Source organism: Lissotriton helveticus, chromosome 5_1 (genome assembly GCF_964261635.1).
Source record: "Lissotriton helveticus chromosome 5_1, aLisHel1.1, whole genome shotgun sequence".
Classification (NCBI taxonomy): Eukaryota; Metazoa; Chordata; class Amphibia; order Caudata; family Salamandridae; genus Lissotriton; species Lissotriton helveticus.
Genome location: NC_136065.1, coordinates 960,054,712 through 960,075,589, shown reverse-complemented (window position 1 = coordinate 960,075,589; position 20,878 = coordinate 960,054,712).

Below are 20,878 nucleotides of genomic sequence, written 5' to 3'. Positions count from 1 at the left end.
TACGAGCTCGATCAGTTACACTGCACAAAATTATCTATGTATAAATCTTATGCTGACTCCCAAGAATATAAGCAAAAACTGCCTTATTTGGAATATACTCTTACCCATGGTGCAAGGCGTACGATCATGATGCTACGTTTGGGCATACTCCCTTTATTATCTTTTACCTCTTCTTGGAACGTAAAGAGTAGTTCACAATGCAACCTGTGTTTGGGGGGTAAACAGAACTTAGAGCATTTGCTCTTTATATGTCCGAATAAAGACGTTGTCACCGCCAGGTCATCATGTCTTGAGCCGATACATCGGTCCTGTCGGACCACTAATTCAAGGGATTTTATCTCCGTATGTGTTAAGCCTCCTAACGAGTATGTTTGCAATAAGATTTATACATTTTTTTAAATTACTCTGAAAATGTATTAATTTGTCCATAAATGTAGTATGAATTTCTTTTATATAATTTTGTGGTCCTCGAAAGAGTACCGAATCAAAATAAAAAAACTTTGAACTTTGAACTACTCCCTCCTCTATCCAGCAAAACTATGCATTTCCCACGCAGGGAAAACCTCATGTTTCACGGTTCCTAAATCAGCAGCCAAATTTGTACGTGACCTTCGTTCAGCCAAAATGTCACCGTGCCCAGATAAAGCAGCGAGAGGAGAGGACTGTCTCAGCGAAAATTATTGACATCATGAACATTGCTGAACCAGAGAACTCCTGCGAGTGAACCGAGCTAGTCGAGTCTTGCCTCCTTGTTCCCAAAGCAGCTTGGCTCATCCTATCTGGTTTATTTGTATTGTCCTGAAATGCACTGATCAGCTGTGCCTGCTGTACCCGAAGGCAGGAGTCTCCCTGCTTCGTCTTCCTCGTCTGGCCACTCACCCACCATCTGTTGGGATTAAGCATGGGCGGATTTTGCGGATTGGCAATCCGCGAACTTGCGTATTTACGGATTCGCAATCCGCGAAGATCCGCGAACTCTAGCGGACTTGCGGATTTTTCCGTTTTTTGTGTTGGCGCGTGTTCGCGCCGATTTTGGGACAAGTTCGCAATTGCGAACTTACTTTTCGGCTTGCAACGGCCGCGACTATGTTGTTTCTACGTCTGGTTTATCATCACAGGTTCACAGCACCCTCTGTTTCACCACTGCCACCCTCTGGGACACCCATGCCACCCTCTAGTACATCCTCACAGGCACCTATTAGGTTTATTTATTACTGTAGATTATGGTGGTTGAAAAAAGCTAGCACACCTGCCCTTCTTCAACTGCCATCAATTAATTTGTGTTTCATTAATGTGTCAGTAATTTTGAAAGTTCCAGTCTGGCTGGCACCTGCTTCCTTCCTTATCTGTAATTTGCTTTTTGTTGCAGTGAAATTTTTTTTTTACAGGACCTTTATGGTGCTATTCTATGAGCCTGCTGTTTGGGTCATAGCAGGGTCATAGAATTGTTGCAAACTCTGGAGGGGCCCATCAGGAAGCACTACCTTGAATGTTACTAATGTTAAGTTTGAACTTTTGCACCTGCTCATTGCTTTCATTTTAGCTAAAATCGTTTTTTTTGCAATTTCGCGCGTTATTTGGGGCGCGAATCCGTGCGAGATCGATTTCGGAAGCCGCGAATACGTGCGAATACAAAATTGTTTTTGTTGCGACGTGTATGTTCGCGTGATCTTGCGCGTGTTCGCGAGGCGCTTCTAGCTATTCGTTTGCCAAGTTACCCTATCGGTCGTACACGGGCGCGGCCATCTTGTTGGCGTGACGTAATTCCGTTTCCGCCCGCTATGTGTAATCTCGCAAAGTGTGCTGCTCGCGAGTACAAGTTCGCGCGTACTCGCAAGGAAAATCTCGCGCGAACTTACCCACGCGGTCGTGAACGGGCGCGGCCATCTTGTTTCTCATTCATTGCTATGGTTCTGGGCATGCTTTCTCTATCCTCTCTCAATCTCTGCCATCCTTTGCTTGTTTGAAGTTTTTTTGATCTAATTTTACTTATTATCTAACCCTCTATTTTTCTAGCTCTATATTTTTGTGTTTTCTGCAGCTTTTAGTTACTTTTAAACTACTTTTTTAAACTCTTTTATTTTCTTCTTCACTATTCTATTTCTTCTTTATCATTTAAGTTTATTTCTGCCCAGACCATGGTAAAGGGAGCCGGGAAGCACCCTGAGAAGGGGAAGGGTCCCGCACCCCGTGCCCGGCTCCCGTGCGGGCGTTTAAGGGGGGAGCAAGTGGTCCCGAGGGAGATCTTTAGCGCGGAGGAAGTGGCGGCACTGATCTTCCATGTCCAGCGCCGCCTCCCCAAGACGATCCTAGGAGGCGGCAAGATCGCGACCGGCTATGGCATCCGGGAGCGCCGCCAGCGGTGGGAGAAGGTGTGCCGGGCCATGTACAAGATCTCTGGGGTCCGGCGCACATATAACCAGGCCACCCACCGCTGGACCGATGTCATGGACCGGGAGCGGGACTTGCTGGACGCGCTCGGCGTAGAGGTCCCCGGGCTTGGTGAGTAGTAGTAGTAGTACATTTACTACTCTGTTTTATCCTGCTCTGTTATTTGCAAATCTTTGTTCTTTACCAAGAGCAATAATGCTGCCGATTACATTGAGGTAAATTATATTTCAAAATCTTCTATGCATTTCATTTTCAGGTGCACTGCTCTCCTTCTCAGTAGCCTTGCTTGCTACTATGCTTCTTTGTTTTGTATGTTGTGTTCAGAAGCATTTCATTGGCCTGAGAAATTATGTATCAGTGTACTGTAAAGAAAAGAACTGCGTAATGCTAGACAGTAAGGGTCATATTTTCAATTACCGGCGCATCCCTGCAAAGTAGCAGGGATGCGGCAGTAATTGTGTGCCATGCCACCACCACCCATTGGCCCAAAACGTCACAGAAGCCTTACGCATCTGTGCCGTAAAGGCAGCGCATTGCTGGAGTTGCGTGCCAACGATGGCGCAGCTCCAGCAATGCTCTGGGGTACCCTATCTCCCCAATGCTGCATCAAGCCGTACGTCGGCTTCAAGCGCGCAGGGTTTGAGTCATGCATCATTGTCATAAAAATGACTGATTGACATCTTGTAGATTTCCCTCAGCCACTTTTAGGATTCGTTCCTGCGCAGGTACGCCCTCCCTTGCGCCGGAACGCCCCCTGATGGCGCAGGGCTTTACAACGTGATGCATCGCCCATATGCCCATATGTGTTTTTTTTTTTAATATATACGCCGCACCAACACCATGGCGAGTCTTTTGTTCTGCCGCTGCGTCAGAAAAGGCACGCAACAATGGAGGAAAATCAGCCGCAACTTCCGCAAGGGACTTATAAATCAGCCCCAACAGACTGAAGTCCAGTGTCCTTCCTTTAGACAGTCACATGGCTATCAGAAGAAATAGTGGCGGTGGTGGCGGGTGGATTGATAGTTTGAGTATTCACTGATCTGCAAGCAGGATGGACTTTGTCTGTCACGTGTTGTGCACTACTGCCTGCAGTGCCAGGCCTAGGCAAACCTCTTTAGTAGTCTGTTTATTGAGTTACATAGGAACTTTCTAAGTCAACGTTCCGCAAATCAGGCAATACGAATAACGTAGTATACCACATGAGATAGATCCCGTGGAATAGTTGTCTATCTATTTGCTATTTTTCCAAAATATGTTGTTATTGTTCTTTTGAAATGTTTGATTTGGTTGAAAAATCTCATCCATGTTTTATGGTTTTTCTTTCTTTCATGTTGTACATCAGCTCCCCCCAAGGGCAAGAGGACACAGGAGGAGGGTGCTGAGGATGCAGGCCAGGATCGGGCAGGCGAGGGCTCCTTTGCTGGCCCCAGTAAGTTTACATTTTACTAAACAGTACCTATTTTTTCCTAGCGTTCCTCATTCGATTTTTTCTAAATCGTCTTTGATCTTCTTGTAGACTGGATATAAATTCTTATCCTGCCTCGAATATGATGACTCCCTGTGGTATTACTAGACTATTCTTATTAGTCTGTCTGTGTAGCTAACTAAGATTGGACATTTGGCAATTCCATTGGACTCCCATTATATTCAGCAATACCTCTATGCACTGTCTCCTTACTGACTAGATAGTGTGGCAGAGTCATTCAGCTCCCGAAGTCACCGATTATAGATCCCCAATGATCTCTAGATTATCGTACGCAGGACAAGAGAGTAGTACGGAGTCACAGCACAGTCAAGAAGTGTCAGAGGCACTCATGCTTGCAAAAATTCCAAAACCTTTAGCTCATCCACTCTAGTCTAGAGGAACAAAAACCACAGAGTCTATTTAAGTGTAAAAGCTTTATTAAAAGTAAACACATTTATTGAAATCTACTTTGTCATAAAACTATTTAACTGTAAACGGAAAAGTGGTTAGTGCTGACGATTAATTGGACACATTTCTTGTGGTCGAGCCGAACTCTCACCTACTTTGAACTTGATCCTGGTCGTGTTCTTAGGACTCAGGAGTCAAGCTTCTGTCTGTTAGGAGAAAAAGTGGTGCGTGTTAAAAATCAAAAGCAAGCATTCATCAGTTGTGCATAAAAGTGCAGCAAGACAACAGCCTTCCCTGGAAAATGGGACATTTTTACTATGGAGTAGACAGTCACAAATTATTACATTGTATTCTGTTTTTTTAACATTTCTCCTAGACCAAATATTATATAGTAGTGAGTGGTGTATTCTAACTTTCTTAAATGTACTTTGTAGGTGTAACATCTGGTGACGGGGCCAGCGCGGAGGTGGCTGATGTGTTGGACTTGGACTCGGAGGCCTCTGGGGAGGATGCGGCGGTAGAAGAGCTGGTGGCCGTTCCTGTGGGGGATCAAACGGTGGTGGCGGAAACAGGTAAGCTATATATTCCTTACTTATTGAGATTGAAGACTGCATAGTGTGCTTTCTGCACGGGTGTATTACAATTACAAATCAACCAGGTAGTAGCCTCCTCGAAATGTACTTCGACTTAGCTGTGAAGTTTTTGGTGAGAAGAATCCCAATAAGTTCTTAGACGAACGTGATGGATGGGATGAACGAAAAGCGAAAGAAGGGTGTAAGTAAGTGGGACGCGAACTTGTATGATGGCTGGCAAAGAAGAACGATATGTGTTTGCTTGGACCCAGAGGTGGCTGGGAAGGAAAGAATATGGTATGGTGCATGGCTGGGTCAATGATGAAGCAAGGATGGGTGGAAGGACAGCAGCCTGGGTGGGTGAAACAGAAACTGTATGTGTGCGTATACTTTGAATGAATGGATGCCTGGAGCATGGTATTCTCTGACTCTTACATAGCAAATGTGTATCTAGAGAGAGTAGATGGTCGCCAGGTGAAGTAAGTGTTACCTTGAAGAGCATGTACCACCGCACCCGCACGTCCGTCCCAGTGCAGGGAAGGCAAGGAAAAGAAATTGTAAATGTGTCCAATACTACCATGAATAGTAGCAGTACTTTGTATTGCGTTTGCATTCACAGCATATATCTGGTTATTACGGTGGACACTCCGTACCTCTCTTAATAACTTTAGTTTACTTGTAGTACGTCATTCATGTGTGGGTGTATCACTGTGTTCACTCAATATTAAGCAAAGCACCTAAAGTCATCTCATCTGTCATTAAATACGTCCCATGTGAAGTGATAGATAATCAAATTAGTTAGCTTCTTCAGTTTCCTTTTCTAGTACTCATTTGCACTGTAGGGTGAAAGGTAAATTAATTAAGCAGTAGCCCTTGTAACAGAGTATTCTCAGTGCCACCCGTAATAGAAAAGTAATAGCTTCACCACCTGCATGTACTGGACCGGTACAGTAACGCAAGTCTGTCTCCATCATCATGGTGTGCAACTTTTTTTCTCGGGTGCAACTTCACTGTGCTGTGTCCATGTCATTCTGCCGGCTTGCATAAGATAACGTACCCATTTCCCTAAACAAGAGAGAAGAAGAAGAATAAGACTGGTGTACTGTCATAGTCGACTGTAATGGAAGTCCATAGTGGTCGTAGAATTAGTTCATTAAACTACCACTACTGTTAGAGCAAGGATGCAGAAGTGGGAGGGTTACATAGATACTGTCCTCAATAGTTATGTACTGTGCTTTCAATTTGCTACTTGTACTCTGTGACCCAACTTTCGGCTCAATCACTTTGTGTTATTAATAAGGAGCATTGGTTACAGACTATGTCTTTCTTTCTTCATATAGTTGCTCCTTCTTCCAAATCAACAACAAGGAGGGAGCAGGCTAGATTGGCCCGGCAACGGAGGCTGGAGGCCACAGTCGCCGAGTATCGGCGGCTGGTGGCCCTGGAGGAGGAGGAGGACACGCAGTCGAGCGGGGCAACATCTTCGACTGCATCCTCCTCCGTGACTAAACCAGCGGGACCGAGCCGGGCTAAGAAAGCCGACCGCCACCGCCAAGCACCCGAAACACCAGCTGCCCCCCACAGGAGCTGCAAGGAACGCCAACACCGCCTACGAGTCCGCAAGTCCAACCTGGAGCAGGAGGTCCTGAGGTATAAGACCTTGGTTAAGGGCCTCCGCTCCGAGCTTGCCACCCTCCGCAAGGAGTATGATGCCCATGCCGCATCATGCACCAGCACCAGCACCCTCCAGTAGTGGAGTGTCCCTTGCCCTTTTTTTATAGACTTTTGGGGGGTGGGATTTGGGAGTTGGGATCGTTTTGGGACGTTTCAGAGACAATCGTTGGGGTTAGGGTGGGTGAGGGAGATTATTTTGTTAGGGATAAATAAATATATTTTTCAACTACTTTATCTGACCATACCTGTTTTTTACTGCTTTTCAGTCTGGTGGGTGGGGGGCGGGGGTGTAACAGTAACTTTGTTTTCCTGAACAGTCGTAGGACTTTAGTAGTACAACCGTCAAACTCTTGTCTACTCCGAAATAATACTCCATTATACTACCTCCCACCAAACGCTTATCTTACCTGTAATTTGTGTTAGAAATTAGGGCTAGGCCCAGGGCTGGCTCCAGGTGAAATGGGGATTAACGTTGTCATTCCTGGGCGGGTGACATTTCCTCATTGCGGTGTTACTAGTGGTGTGACACAGTGGCAGTTGCATGCCTATGGAAAAAAAGAAAACGAAACCTTGTTTGTACTCCTTACTGTAGCATTACAACGGTTACGGTACGATCGAGAAAATAGCAGGTGACAGTACACTAGAACAGTGCCATAATGTAGCCTAACAAATGGTAAAGTATTGCAAGTATAACTAGTACTTGCGTTGAATTTATTTGACATTGGCTACTACTACTAGAAGATATAGTACTGAAGCTGAGTAAGTCTATAAGATATCCTCGTATTCCTTCACCAGCCTGTTGCTGCTATCACCTTATCCTCCCCAGCAAGTGTGTGGAATTATTGATGTCATTTTAGTCAGACATCAAGCAAAACAACACAGCCCGGGGGAAGAGGGTTAGGGTTTGTAAAATGGATGGGAATGGGGGTTTCTTTTTGGGTAGGTTTTGTTGAGAGAAGAAAAAAAAAGCAGAGCATGGACAAACAATAATTGAAGATACAGAGTTTACAGACAATCTTTGGTTACAAAGTAAAGGTAAGCACATGCAGTCACACTCATAGAATAAAAGACAACAATGGATACTGTATCTGTATTGCGTATGTTGTTGGAGTTGTCCTGTTGAAATTGGTAAGTAAGTTGCATGCAGCAAACAATTCCTCTTATTGGCGGCACTCCTCCATTCCAGCTGACGCTTCGTCCATCAATGTGGTGGTGACCACTGACAGAAGAGACACCCTGTCCACTGCCTGCCTGGCGGATGTTGACTGAAACCCGGCCTGTAATTATTGAACGGAAAACAGGAAGTGCTATTACAATACCACTGATAAATAAATAAAAGGTATGTACGCTGTGTGGTTCAAAAAGTCACACTTTGATGATGCCTAGCAGAAAAATGGTTACAAAACGTACTTTGAAAGTAACAGTAGACCCAAATACAGACCGTGGATTGTATTCAAACCACTTGCCTGCAAGCAAAAGTATCCATAGCCAGCATCGCTCCAACAGTGCTCTACAACAACAGAACCGCGTTGCAATAGAACCCCCTAAACACATGCAATCCTGCTGCTAGGGCTAACCCTAACGAACCCTAACTTACAAAGTGCCAAAACTGGTGTTTCCTTATGGATTTTGTCCAACTAACTTCTAGCCGGTATTAGACCTTCCCAGGAATGCCCCAGGCAAGACCCGCCAACCCACCCGCAAAAAAACACCCGACACAACACCACCAAACAGCGAAAAAGCTAAATCTCATACTTACAATGTCTCTCGGCCTTCGGTCCAAACGCGGCGCTGTGCAGCTAGGTCGTCATCATCATCATCAATCATCATAACTCCTGTTTTCCACCACGGATTTCCTGAAAAGCAAATGCAATCAAGATTAGACTGTCGCATCAGTGCTTCGACAGAGACCCCGGCCGCAACCCACCCACGAACAGCAGGAAGCCCCCCAAAACGCTACATTGAGCAAGATGTCTGAAGAAATGGCAAAAAAAAGGCTGTTCCTTATGGATTTTGTCCAAAACACTTGTATCCGGTATTAGACCTTCCCAGGGATGCCCCAGGCAAGACCCGCCGGCGCCAACCCACCCGCAAAAAAACACGCGACACAACACCACCAAACAGCGAAAAAGCTAAATCTCATACTTACAATGTCTCTCGGCCTTCGGTCCAAACGCGGCGCTGTGCAGCTAGGTCGTCATCATCATCAATCATCATAACTCCTGTTTTCCACCACGGATTTCCTGAAAAGCAAATGCAATCAAGATTAGACTGTCGCAGCAGTGCTTCGACAGAGACCCCGGCCGCAACCCACCCACGAACAGCAGGAAGCCCCCCAAAACGCTACATTGAGCAAGATGTCTGAAGAAATGGCAAAAAAAAGGCTGTTCCTTATGGATTTTGTCCAAAACACTTGTATCCGGTATTAGACCTTCCCAGGAATGCCCCAGGCAAGACCCGCCGGCGCCAACCCACCCGCAAAAAAACACCCGACAACACCCCCAAACAGCGAAAAAGCTAAATCTCATACTTACAATATCTCTCGGCCTTCGGTCCAAAGTAACGCGCTGTGCAGCTAGGTCATCATCAATCATCATAACTCCTGTTTTCCACCACGGATTTCCTGAAAAGCAAATGCAATCAAGATTAGACTGTCGCAGCAGTGCTTCGACAGACACCAAAAATTACACACAAACCCCCGGAACCCCGCCAAAGAGCACCTCAAAGGCAAGCAAGTCAGCAAAAACGGCAAGAAATTTCCACCTCATATTTGGTCCAAAACACTTTTGTCCATTATTAGAGCTTCACAGCAATGGGCCCAAAACCGTCAACTCACCCGCAAAGAAGTACAACACCCCCACAAGTGCTGAGTCTTTCTTCATTGTGCGTAATCCAGCACTCTGCTTGGAGGGAAATCGCAGTCTGGAGGAGGAGGATAGAGGAGCATGTTCTTCAGAACTTGTGAACCTGAGGAATGTAGACTGCGGCACCTTCAAATCAATAAGCAAACAAGTGAAGACAGTTCTGATGATGGTCTTGTTTTTGGGATTAGGTGATTAAAGTTTGAATTAAATTAACTGTGCAAAACAAAGAAAGAGAGACACAAAGCACACAGGAATAAAAGTGAATAAGGACGAAAAAGAAAGTTCTTGATTGTTTGTCTCATTTTCAGGGCTCGGTGTCAGGGAATAAGAACAAGATTTCGTCATCATACTCTGCGAATTCAGGCTGGATGAGGTCAGTGGCACCGAACAGAGAAAAAATCCCCTCATCTACGTTGCTGTCCTCATCGTCTTCATGTGGCGTGCTTTCTCGCACTTTGTAATCTGGTGGTATGAGGTGCTGATTCATCTTGATCATTGTCAGCCGCTCCACATTTTTGGGCGATAGGCGGCTCCGTTTGGCAGTTACAATGCCACCAGCAGCACTGAAAACACGTTCAGAAGACACACTTGCGAGTGGGCAAGACAAATAGTTTATAGCCAGGTTGTAGAGCTGTGGCCACAATTGTTTTTTGCCATGCCAATACTGCAATGGCTCCTCATTAAGAAAGACCACTGTTGAGTCATTCAGATAGTCCTGCACCATCGACTCAAGGTCATCAACTGTTCCTCCACTTTGCTTACTTTTTGCTGTGCCTGTGACATTTTTTAGAGAACCATACCCCATCAAACTTAGCCAATCCTCCTCCCCAGCCACTGTTAGTGTTGTCATTGTGTGTGGTGCAGATGATCCAGTTGCCGGTGTCTTTAACGGCTGAGAGGTCACTTGTGCCCCAGCCACAGGTGCAGAAGTGGATTCTTGTGACTGCGGATGGCCTGCTGATGCTGATGCTGATGTACTGGCTTCTCCTTCAATAACCTGCCGTTCTTTTTCAAACCTCTTGGCTGACCAGGCTAACCAATGTTTGTACTTTTGAACATCTGCATCAGCGAAAGGAAAGAATGCGTTGTCTGCCAGCGCCTTTTTGTAGCGTGGATCCAGAATAGTAGCACAAATGTAATGCTGATCTGAGTTGATGTTTTTAAGACGTTCATCACCACGTAGGCGATGTAATAATTTCTCAGACAAAATGAAATGGTTTTTTTTTTTTCATCTTTTTCAAACTCAGAAGAAACCGCCATCAGTTGGTGCTCCAGTATGCACAACAATGGGATAGCTTTTCCCAAATTACAGTCCTCCTGGCTGACTGCACGCGTGAAGAACTCAAAAGGACGAAGCATGTCTGTCAGGCTTTTAACTATGGCCCATTGCGCCTTACTCATCCGCAGGTCCTCCTTCTGAGATGTAGCCTCTGTCAAGAAATAGTGATCGAGTACCGTATACTGCTCATGCAGACGCTCAAGCATGTAGAAGGTTGAGTTCCAACGTGTTGCCACCTCCTGGATGAGTGCTTTCACTGGCATTCCACGTTGAAGTAGCAGTCTCCGCAGATGCTTCCGGGCCTTAAAAGAATGGCTGAAATGGTTGCACATTTTGCGGCAGGTGGCCATTACCTCAAACGCTGGACTCTCTTTATCACTCAAGAATTTTTGAACTACCAGGTTGATACAGTGCGCCAAACACGGCACTCTAACATGGTGACCCTGTGACATGGCCTTAACTACATTGGCGCCATTATCCGTGGAAACATAACCAATCTTGCGTTTTAGGGGGGATAGCATTGACAACACCTTTTTGTCAAACTCTTCCAAAAGGTTTTCTGCTGTGTGACTTTTCTCCAAGGCAAACATGGCTAGTGTTGCATGTTTCCGAGCAGCTTTGAAAACTTGGTCCGGGTCAACACCTGCGTTTAGCTTTGCTATAACACCTGAAAAAGAGACCCAGTGTGCAGTGATGCACATGTAATCATCGCCTGGGCCACTGGTCCACATGTCTGTTGTCAGATGTATTGTGTGAACAGCACTCTTCTGCAAAGCTGCCCCAATCGCCTGCAGCACATCTTCATGTAGTGCTGGAACCGCAACTCTGGCAAAATAGAACCGGCTCGGAACCTTCCATTTAGGGCAGAGCGTTGCAACTAATTCAAGAAAACCTACCGCTTCTACAAAAGAAAAAGGTAGAAGGTCCACAGCTAGCATTTTAGCCAGCTTAGTGTTATACAGACGCGTCAGTGGGTGGTTGCGTTCATATGGCACGTCTGAAGTAAGCATTGTTCTAATGTTGGCCTGGACCAAGCATTTACGGGCTGATAATGACTTCGTTGACCCAATTTTGCTCGCTGGTGAACTTTTGTGCGTTGGTGTCTCACTCGCTCCAACACTCTTAGTGTGCCTCACATTGGGTGTGCTGCTGAGAGGGGTACTGGGTGTAAGGGAAGTGTTTGACACGTCTTCTTCCTGCTCGTCAACATCAGATGAAACATCAACGTTTCCTTGATTTTGGCCTTTCTTGATCGCAGCTAGGTGCGCAAACCATTGGACACCGTGCTTTCTGTCAAGATGACCACTCTGGCCGCCGGTACCATAGTTGCTACCTGGCTTACCACGACTAACTGCAAGCTTACAAAGGGTACAAATGGCAAACCTTGGATTTTTGGGACAAACAGTAAAGAAGTCCCAAACTGGGGACTTGAAGTGTCTGTGGGACCTGGAGGAGGCGGCGATACTGGTGGTGGTGGTGGTCATGAAGCTAATGCCAGATGAAGTGGAGGATCTGGATTGGCCAACTTTTGTACGTTTTCCACTTTCACCGCCACTAATTAAGGTCGAGGTTGACGCAGGTCTCTTCTTGCCAGAAAGAAATATGGAAGCGGGACGAGTTGGTGTACTACTTAACTCCAATGATTGTGGTGTTTCCACTGCCTCCTCATCGACAACATCATCATCATCATCATCACGCGCAGCAGCTCTTCGGGCTAGGGTCAAAATGTCTGTTTGCTGCATGCCCGCTGGGGCTGCAGTGACCTTTATGATGACTGGGTCGTCGTTGGCAGAGTCTTCATCAGCAGCAGTATCCGCCACTTCTTGTTGAGCCTCATCACACTCCATAAGTCTGAGACTTTGGACGAGCTTCCTTTTACGCTTAAGTACCTTTGTTGGATCATGGTGTGCCTCACTCTCAGACGGCTGTGGTGCTGGTTCCCAAGTTTGATCCGTATCATCAGAAGGAGGTGTGCTTGAAGAGGATGTAGACACCACCCTTGATCTCTTCCTTGCTAGGGTTGTGGAAGACAATGAAGGATCATCAGGAGGAGTGGCTTCCTCAAATGATACCTCGCCTTGATTGTCGATTTCCTGATGTGCCCCTACTTCGGGAGGAACAACTATTGTGGGCACTTGTTGTGACCCTCCATGCACCTCTGCATGCGCATCTCCTTGCGCTGCCTCTCCTTCCACATGTACTTGGGCTTGTACTTGCACATGTGATTGTTGTTGCCGCTGTGGTTGTTCAACACTCGTCAGATGAGCTACAACAACCTGTGTTGATTGAGGGACATTGCTGCTGCTTTCTTGCGATGAGCCAACATCACTGGTCGATGGTGATTGAAGAAGTATACTGGCTGCCTCTGCAGCACTCAAGGGCTTGGACTTAAGTTGGCGTGGTGGTGGTGGTGGCACTGAGCCCAATGGAGCGGGGGTGCTGCTGCCAGCTTGGTCCCCAGCAGATCCCGCTGCAGCTGCTGCAGGCATACTTTTTTTTTTACTCACAAAAAAAGGGGCGGGCGGCACACCAGTGTCCTTGGTAACTTGCTTCTTCTGCTCCTTACTGGCACCTTTCTTGCTAGAGGAGCTACGGGTTACTTTTTTTGGGGCCATCTTCTTCAGAGCAGGTCAGCAGGCAGCAGTTGCACGAGTTGCAGAGGGTTCTGTGTCCAGACGTGACGTCGCGTGACGTTATGCTGCACACACCGCTGCAGGACTTCTTCCTGGCACTGGTGGTTCTATTGAGTCTTCTTGTGCACCTAAAAGCAATGGAAGACAGAGGAACATCAGTTCAGTTATACACCCCAAAAAATCGACAAAACACAGAAAAATGAGCACAATCCCATGCCATCCATGATGTTTACATTGAAGACACCCCACAGAAAGACTAGGGACATGCAAGTATGCAACACTCACTACCCCTGGGCATAAGGGATGAAAAGTAGGCAAAATAAGTGCAGGCCTCAGACACTGCCTCTCCTCAAAATGGCCCCCTTACACCCCAAGCACATGTTGCCTGTACCAGCCAGCACTCAAGATGGCCACCACCACCACCCACATGGCCAGTCCACATCAACAGTACACCCCCAAAAAACAGAAAAACAGCCAGAAATCACCACAATCCAATGCCATCCATGATGTTTACATCAAAGAGAGTGAGACAACACCACAGGCACACTCAGTCCATGCACCACCACCACCCTTGGGCAAGCAAAAGGCCACACCAGCAGCCCCCCAAAAACGACAAAAAACAATAAAATAAGCACAATCCCAGCCCATCCATGGCCTCAATTATGTTTAAATTCAAGAAGACACCCCACAGAAAGACTAGGCCCATGCAACACTCACCACCCCTGGGCAAAGGGCCACACCAGCAGGCCCAAAAAAACGACAAAAAACAATAAAATCTGCACAATCCCAGCCCATCCATGGCCTCAATGGTGTTTAAATTCAAGAAGACACCCCTCAGAAACACTAGGCCCATGCAACACTCACTACCCCTGGGCATAAGGGATGAAAAGTAGGCAAAATAAGTGCAGGCCTCAGACACTGCCTCTCCTCAAAATGGCCCCCTTACACCCCAAGCACATGTTGCCTGTACCAGCCAGCACTCAAGATGGCCACCACCACCACCCACATGGCCAGTCCACATCAACAGTACACCCCCAAAAAACAGAAAAACAGCCAGAAATCACCACAATCCAATGCCATCCATGATGTTTACATCAAAGAGAGTGAGACAACACCACAGGCACACTCAGTCCATGCACCACCACCACCCCTGGGCAAGCAAAAGGCCACACCAGCAGCCCCCCAAAAACGACAAAAAACAATAAAATAAGCACAATCCCAGCCCATCCATGGCCTCAATTATGTTTAAATTCAAGAAGACACCCCACAGAAAGACTAGGCCCATGCAACACTCACCACCCCTGGGCAAAGGGCCACACCAGCAGGCCCAAAAAAACGACAAAAAACAATAAAATCTGCACAATCCCAGCCCATCCATGGCCTCAATGGTGTTTAAATTCAAGAAGACACCCCACAGAAAGACTAGGCCCATGCAACACTCACCACCCCTGGGCAAAGGGCCACACCAGCAGGCCCAAAAAAACGACAAAAAACAATAAAATCTGCACAATCCCAGCCCATCCATGGCCTCAATGGTGTTTAAATTCAAGAAGACACCCCACAGAAAGACTAGGCCCATGCAACACTCACCACCCCTGGGCAAAGGGCCACACCAGCAGGCCCAAAAAAACGACAAAAAACAATAAAATCTGCACAATCCCAGCCCATCCATGGCCTCAATGGTGTTTAAATTCAAGAAGACACCCCTCAGAAACACTAGGCCCATGCAACACTCACTACCCCTGGGCATAAGGGATGAAAAGTAGGCAAAATAAGTGCAGGCCTCAGACACTGCCTCTCCTCAAAATGGCCCCCTTACACCCCAAGCACATGTTGCCTGTACCAGCCAGCACTCAAAATGGCCACCACCACCACCCACATGGCCAGTCCACATCAACAGTACACCCCCAAAAAACAGAAAAACAGCCAGAAATCACCACAATCCAATGCCATCCATGATGTTTACATCAAAGAGAGTGAGACAACACCACAGGCACACTCAGTCCATGCACCACCACCACCCCTGGGCAAGCAAAAGGCCACACCAGCAGCCCCCCAAAAACGACAAAAAACAATAAAATAAGCACAATCCCAGCCCATCCATGGCCTCAATTATGTTTAAATTCAAGAAGACACCCCACAGAAAGACTAGGCCCATGCAACACTCACCACCCCTGGGCAAAGGGCCACACCAGCAGGCCCAAAAAAACGACAAAAAACAATAAAATCTGCACAATCCCAGCCCATCCATGGCCTCAATGGTGTTTAAATTCAAGAAGACACCCCACAGAAAGACTAGGCCCATGCAACACTCACCACCCCTGGGCAAAGGGCCACACCAGCAGGCCCAAAAAAACGACAAAAAACAATAAAATCTGCACAATCCCAGCCCATCCATGGCCTCAATGGTGTTTAAATTCAAGAAGACACCCCTCAGAAACACTAGGCCCATGCAACACTCACTACCCCTGGGCATAAGGGATGAAAAGTAGGCAAAATAAGTGCAGGCCTCAGACACTGCCTCTCCTCAAAATGGCCCCCTTACACCCCAAGCACATGTTGCCTGTACCAGCCAGCACTCAAGATGGCCACCACCACCACCCACATGGCCAGACCACATCAACAGTACACCCCCAAAAAACAGAAAAACAGCCAGAAATCACCACAATCCAATGCCATCCATGATGTTTACATCAAAGAGAGTGAGACAACACCACAGGCACACTCAGTCCATGCACCACCACCACCCCTGGGCAAGCAAAAGGCCACACCAGCAGCCCCCCAAAAACGACAAAAAACAATAAAATAAGCACAATCCCAGCCCATCCATGGCCTCAATTATGTTTAAATTCAAGAAGACACCCCACAGAAAGACTAGGCCCATGCAACACTCACCACCCCTGGGCAAAGGGCCACACCAGCAGGCCCAAAAAAACGACAAAAAACAATAAAATCTGCACAATCCCAGCCCATCCATGGCCTCAATGGTGTTTAAATTCAACAAAACAGTTGTATCATGCACCCATAACCAACCCTGGTCCTACTGGATACTGTGGCTACCCACAATATAATTTATTTAATTTTCTGAAAAAGTTCCAAAATTGTACTTGCAGCAACTGTAATGCCCCAAACAAACTTACTTGTGAAAGTTGATTTCTAATCCAAAAGTGATCCAAAGACAGTCAAAAAGGCCTCAAATCCAAATATCCAGCAGCACCCACAAAAAGTAATCCTTCCAGCTCCAGATCCAAATGAAAGTGACCAGGAGATGGACAAAGCACTGGGAGGAGCCTGCTGGACAGGAACAGGAAGTTGGAGACTGTGGGGCACTTCCTTCCTCCCCCCCCCCCCCAAAATGGACTCCTTGCAAAAAAAAGGCCATGCAAATGTCAACCTGAGGAGTGATTCTGATAAAAATCATAATTTTCTGAAGGTTTATCCTGTTTGCTGGTGATTTTCTTGTGCGAAATTGCAAAATCTCTATTTCGCAAGTGCGAGATTGTTCCTTTCCGCCGCAACTACATGTTCGCAATTGCGAACTCTCGCGAGGTGTGCTGTGCAAGGTGGCAAGCCGCGAGTACGTATTCGCGGGCGACAAACTCCCGCGGGAACACGCAGCAAGATCTAAAATGGCGCGTCACTCGCAAAGAAAAACAACTCGGCAAACGCTAAAATGACGGAAAGTGAACGCCGTGCACCACGCCGCGCGCCGCAACCAAGCAAAAAATCCGCCGCGAGCGGATTCACGGATGTTCGACAAATTCGCGAGCGTTCGCGGATTGCGGATTTGCCGAAAATCCGAAAAATCCGCGAGCGGAGCGGATTTTACGCCCATGCTTAGTTGGGATTAGCCAGGCCTCTAGCGTTCCCCCGCAAGGATGATTAGTACACTGTTTTTCTTCACTGGCCCTGGGAGGCCTAGTTGGGGGAGGGGGTTGTAATCCAGTCTAGTTGGTTGGCTGTAGTGGAGGGGTGGTATCCAGAGTAAGGTTGTTCTTCACATGGTTTCTTCTCTTTTCTCTGTCGTTCACTACCTTACCTTCCTTCCTCTGCTGGCCTCCCCGTATTATGCGCTATTGACCAGTATGCCTGCTGTGAGCATGCAAGCCATTATGGGGATTATGGGTGCTTCTGAGATGTATGTGACCACATTGAAAGCAATCACCTGGAATGTCCGGAGTTTAAATGACAGAAGTAAAGCGAGACTAGTAGCAGCTTATCTTAACTGTCAGGGAACTGACATATGTTTCCTGCAAGAATTGCACTTGACTGGGAGTAACAGTGCGCAGCTGTGTGTGGGGTGGATCAGAGAGAAACATATAGCATGCTGCTTTAACTATGCTAGATGAGTGGCGATCCTCGTTAGAAAAGGACTGCCATGATGTACGCGTAAAGCTTTGTGCGACCCGCAAGGGCAGTATGTAATTCTTGCAGGCACATTGGGAGGTCACCCTATCAGATTGTTATTGGTCTACGGCCCTAATGTAGATGACCCGGATTTTTGGGGGGAGATCTGCCGGCTGGATGACACATTGGGACCAAGCGCGATCTTGCAGGGAGGGGACTTTAATATTATCTTACATCTGGATAGGGACAGATTGGGCAGCGCTAGGTGACCGCACCCCAGGGGGGCGACACAGATGCAAACTATCATGGAGAACGATGGGCTGGTTGATGTGTGGCGCCATTGACATGCTCATTGTGAGGAGGGCACGTGCATTTCCTCGGCTGGCCCCACATGGTCCAGGATAGACATTTTGACAGTGGTCTCCCAGATTTCCCACTTAGCAAGAACCTTATCTGACCTCTCCTCGGAGCTGCTTGAGTTCGCTCTACTGGGTGTCCCTAGCAGGGCATTCAGCTGGTGATTCCCTGAGGGCGCTTTGCGCGACCAGGTGTATTGCAAGGCATTCCAAACATCAATACTAGAATACTTTGCACAGAATGAGGGCACAGTGGACTCCCCATCCACACTTTGGGAGGCATTCAAGTCTGTGATTCGGCCGCACCTCGAGGGGGAGATGCGAGAGCTGGAAAAAGAATTATTTGCCACCACAAAAGATAAGACTCTAGGGATGATTAGGGACAAGGTTGCTGAATTTGAGGAAGCTGCCATAAGAGAGACTTACTATCTGTGGAAAGAAACCCATGCCAGGCAGTATGGAGAGGAAGACCGGGTGGGGGAAACACTCACTTAAGAAACCATGGGCAAGTGATTACATTAGTGAACTACATAAAATGGACAGTCAGATGGCGACTGGCCAGACTGCTGTGCTATTTTGTCCCAGGAAGAGCGATGCTGCACAATTTGCACACCTTTTTTGCAACTATGCAAGAGATAAATCCCTTGATTCCGGTGGCGGCACTGTTTCTCGATGCCACAAAGGCATGTGACACCTTGGAGTGGCTGTACATGTTCGCCCTGCTAGCTGAATTGGGAGATAGTCCTAAATTCCTGAAGCTGATCGCCATATTGTATTCCTCCCTAATCGCACAGCTCTGTATAAATGGCATAGTTTCTCCCCCCTTCCCTGTGTCCCAGGGTACCAGACAAGGATGCCCACCGTACCCTCTCCTTTTTGCTATTGCTATGGAGCAACTTGCCACCAGGCTGAGACAGCATCATTCACATTGAGACCTGGTATTGGTTCCTTAGGTAGTTCCCATATCTCTGTATCTCGATGATGCGACTCTATATGTCAAACGCCCAGCGAAAAACTTAGACCCCCCTAACCGGGGAAATTACATTATTTGGTGGCCTTTCAGGGGTAACCCTCAACTTGGGGAAAAATGACAATTTTTTGACTAACGACAGCCATGAAACGCTTTCAGTCAGAATACCCCCTGGGTTGGGCTGAGAGCCCAGTGAAATATCTACAGATCTGTCTCATCCAAAATACCAAGGAACTATTGCAATGCCACTACAGGAAACCCATGGACTGGCTTGAGAGCCGGGTGGGGCGGTGGATCACCTTGCCGCTGTCCCACGCGGGATGTCTGGTAATAGCTAAAATGATTGTTCTCCCTACGTTTCTGTACGTATTTACTGATCTTCTGCTTCCTTTCACTGCGGCATTCAAGTGCCGATTGCACTCCAACCCAGAGTGTAATGGGAGACCTTAACACTGCCCTTCGAACAAGGAGGCATGGGAGTCCCAGACATGGAGCTTTACTATAACTGCGCCCTATCTCAGTTGGGATTTTAATGGCTCTTTCCGACACAATTTATGGCACACACGGCCCCGGAGCAAGACCAAGCAGCTCCTGCGCCACTGCATATGGCCCTGTATATATCACTGCCCAGGTCGCTCTCTGCTGTGGACACAATTGGTTGTACGGTGTGGGCTTGGCAGGACCTGCTCTGCAGGGCACATTTGGAGGGGATGTACGTTCCTCATGTGCCCCTGCCGTGACACCCAGATCTGCCATTTCTGAAGGATACTGGGGCATGTCAGAGACTAAGTAGCCTCTGTCTCCATATAATGGGAGACGCGTTCTGTGTGGGGGGTATTTGCACCGCCTGATAACGTGCTTGCATGAGAGGATAGTGGATTGCTCAACAGAATGGCATACTTTAAGATCCATGTGGCATTGCAAGCGAGGTACGCCTCATTTCCTACGGCACCACCTATGTTCCAGGTCCTAGAGTACTTTCTAAACACCCCATAAACACGTAAACTAATCATTCGCCTGTATGCAGGTATGCAGCTTGAGGTGCCAATATGTGTAACGGCTGCGCAATAAAGTTGGGAGGAGTTACTGGGTTCCCCCATGAAGGATGAGCAGTGGTCATATTGCTGCGCGCAGACTAGAGACCTATCCCTTAACTATGACTAAGGCTAATTCACTTTGAGTTTCTTCAGCAAATTTACAGGACTCCTGTATGGCTACATAGAGCTGGCTTGAGTGAGGATGCGAAGTGTATGCGATGCCGGACCTCAGAAGCGATTTTTTTGCATCTGGCTTGGACCTGTCCAGAGGTTGCATGCTATTGGGAGAACATTTTTGGAGTGCTGGGTGAAATGCTTGAATATGAGTTGGTGCGCTCCCCCCTGACAGCACTGCTGGGTTAAGTGCAACCTGTGTCAGCCCCGTATAGGAAGCTGCCGGCTTTGCTTTTGCTTCTTGCCAAGTGGTGGATAGCGTTTTGCTGGGGCAGGCGTCATAGCCGCCGTGCTGTTGACTGGCTGAGTGATGCAGCATTCTGTCAGGGAAAATTGACTGAGTACTGGGAATGTATGCCTGCACAATCCCACCACAAGGACATCTGGGATCCATATGAGGGGTATCTTAACTCCCATCCCCAAGTCTCCGATGAGACTATCCCGTCGCAATGATTGTATATTATATGAAGGAAACAATTTGCTCGTTCACAGATAGAATGAATGTTAGTGGGCTGATAAGTTAGTCTCCCGTGGAGGCCTGCATCCCCTGTCCCCCCTATCTCCATCCCTCGTTATGCCCCTCTCCCCCACTTTTCTTTCTCCACAGCTTAATTTGCAGGGACTGTTTCCAGGGGTTAAACTTCTGGCACACACCACTTGAACAAGAAGATGCAATGGTAAATGTCAGTGGTCGACTGTGTTGATCAG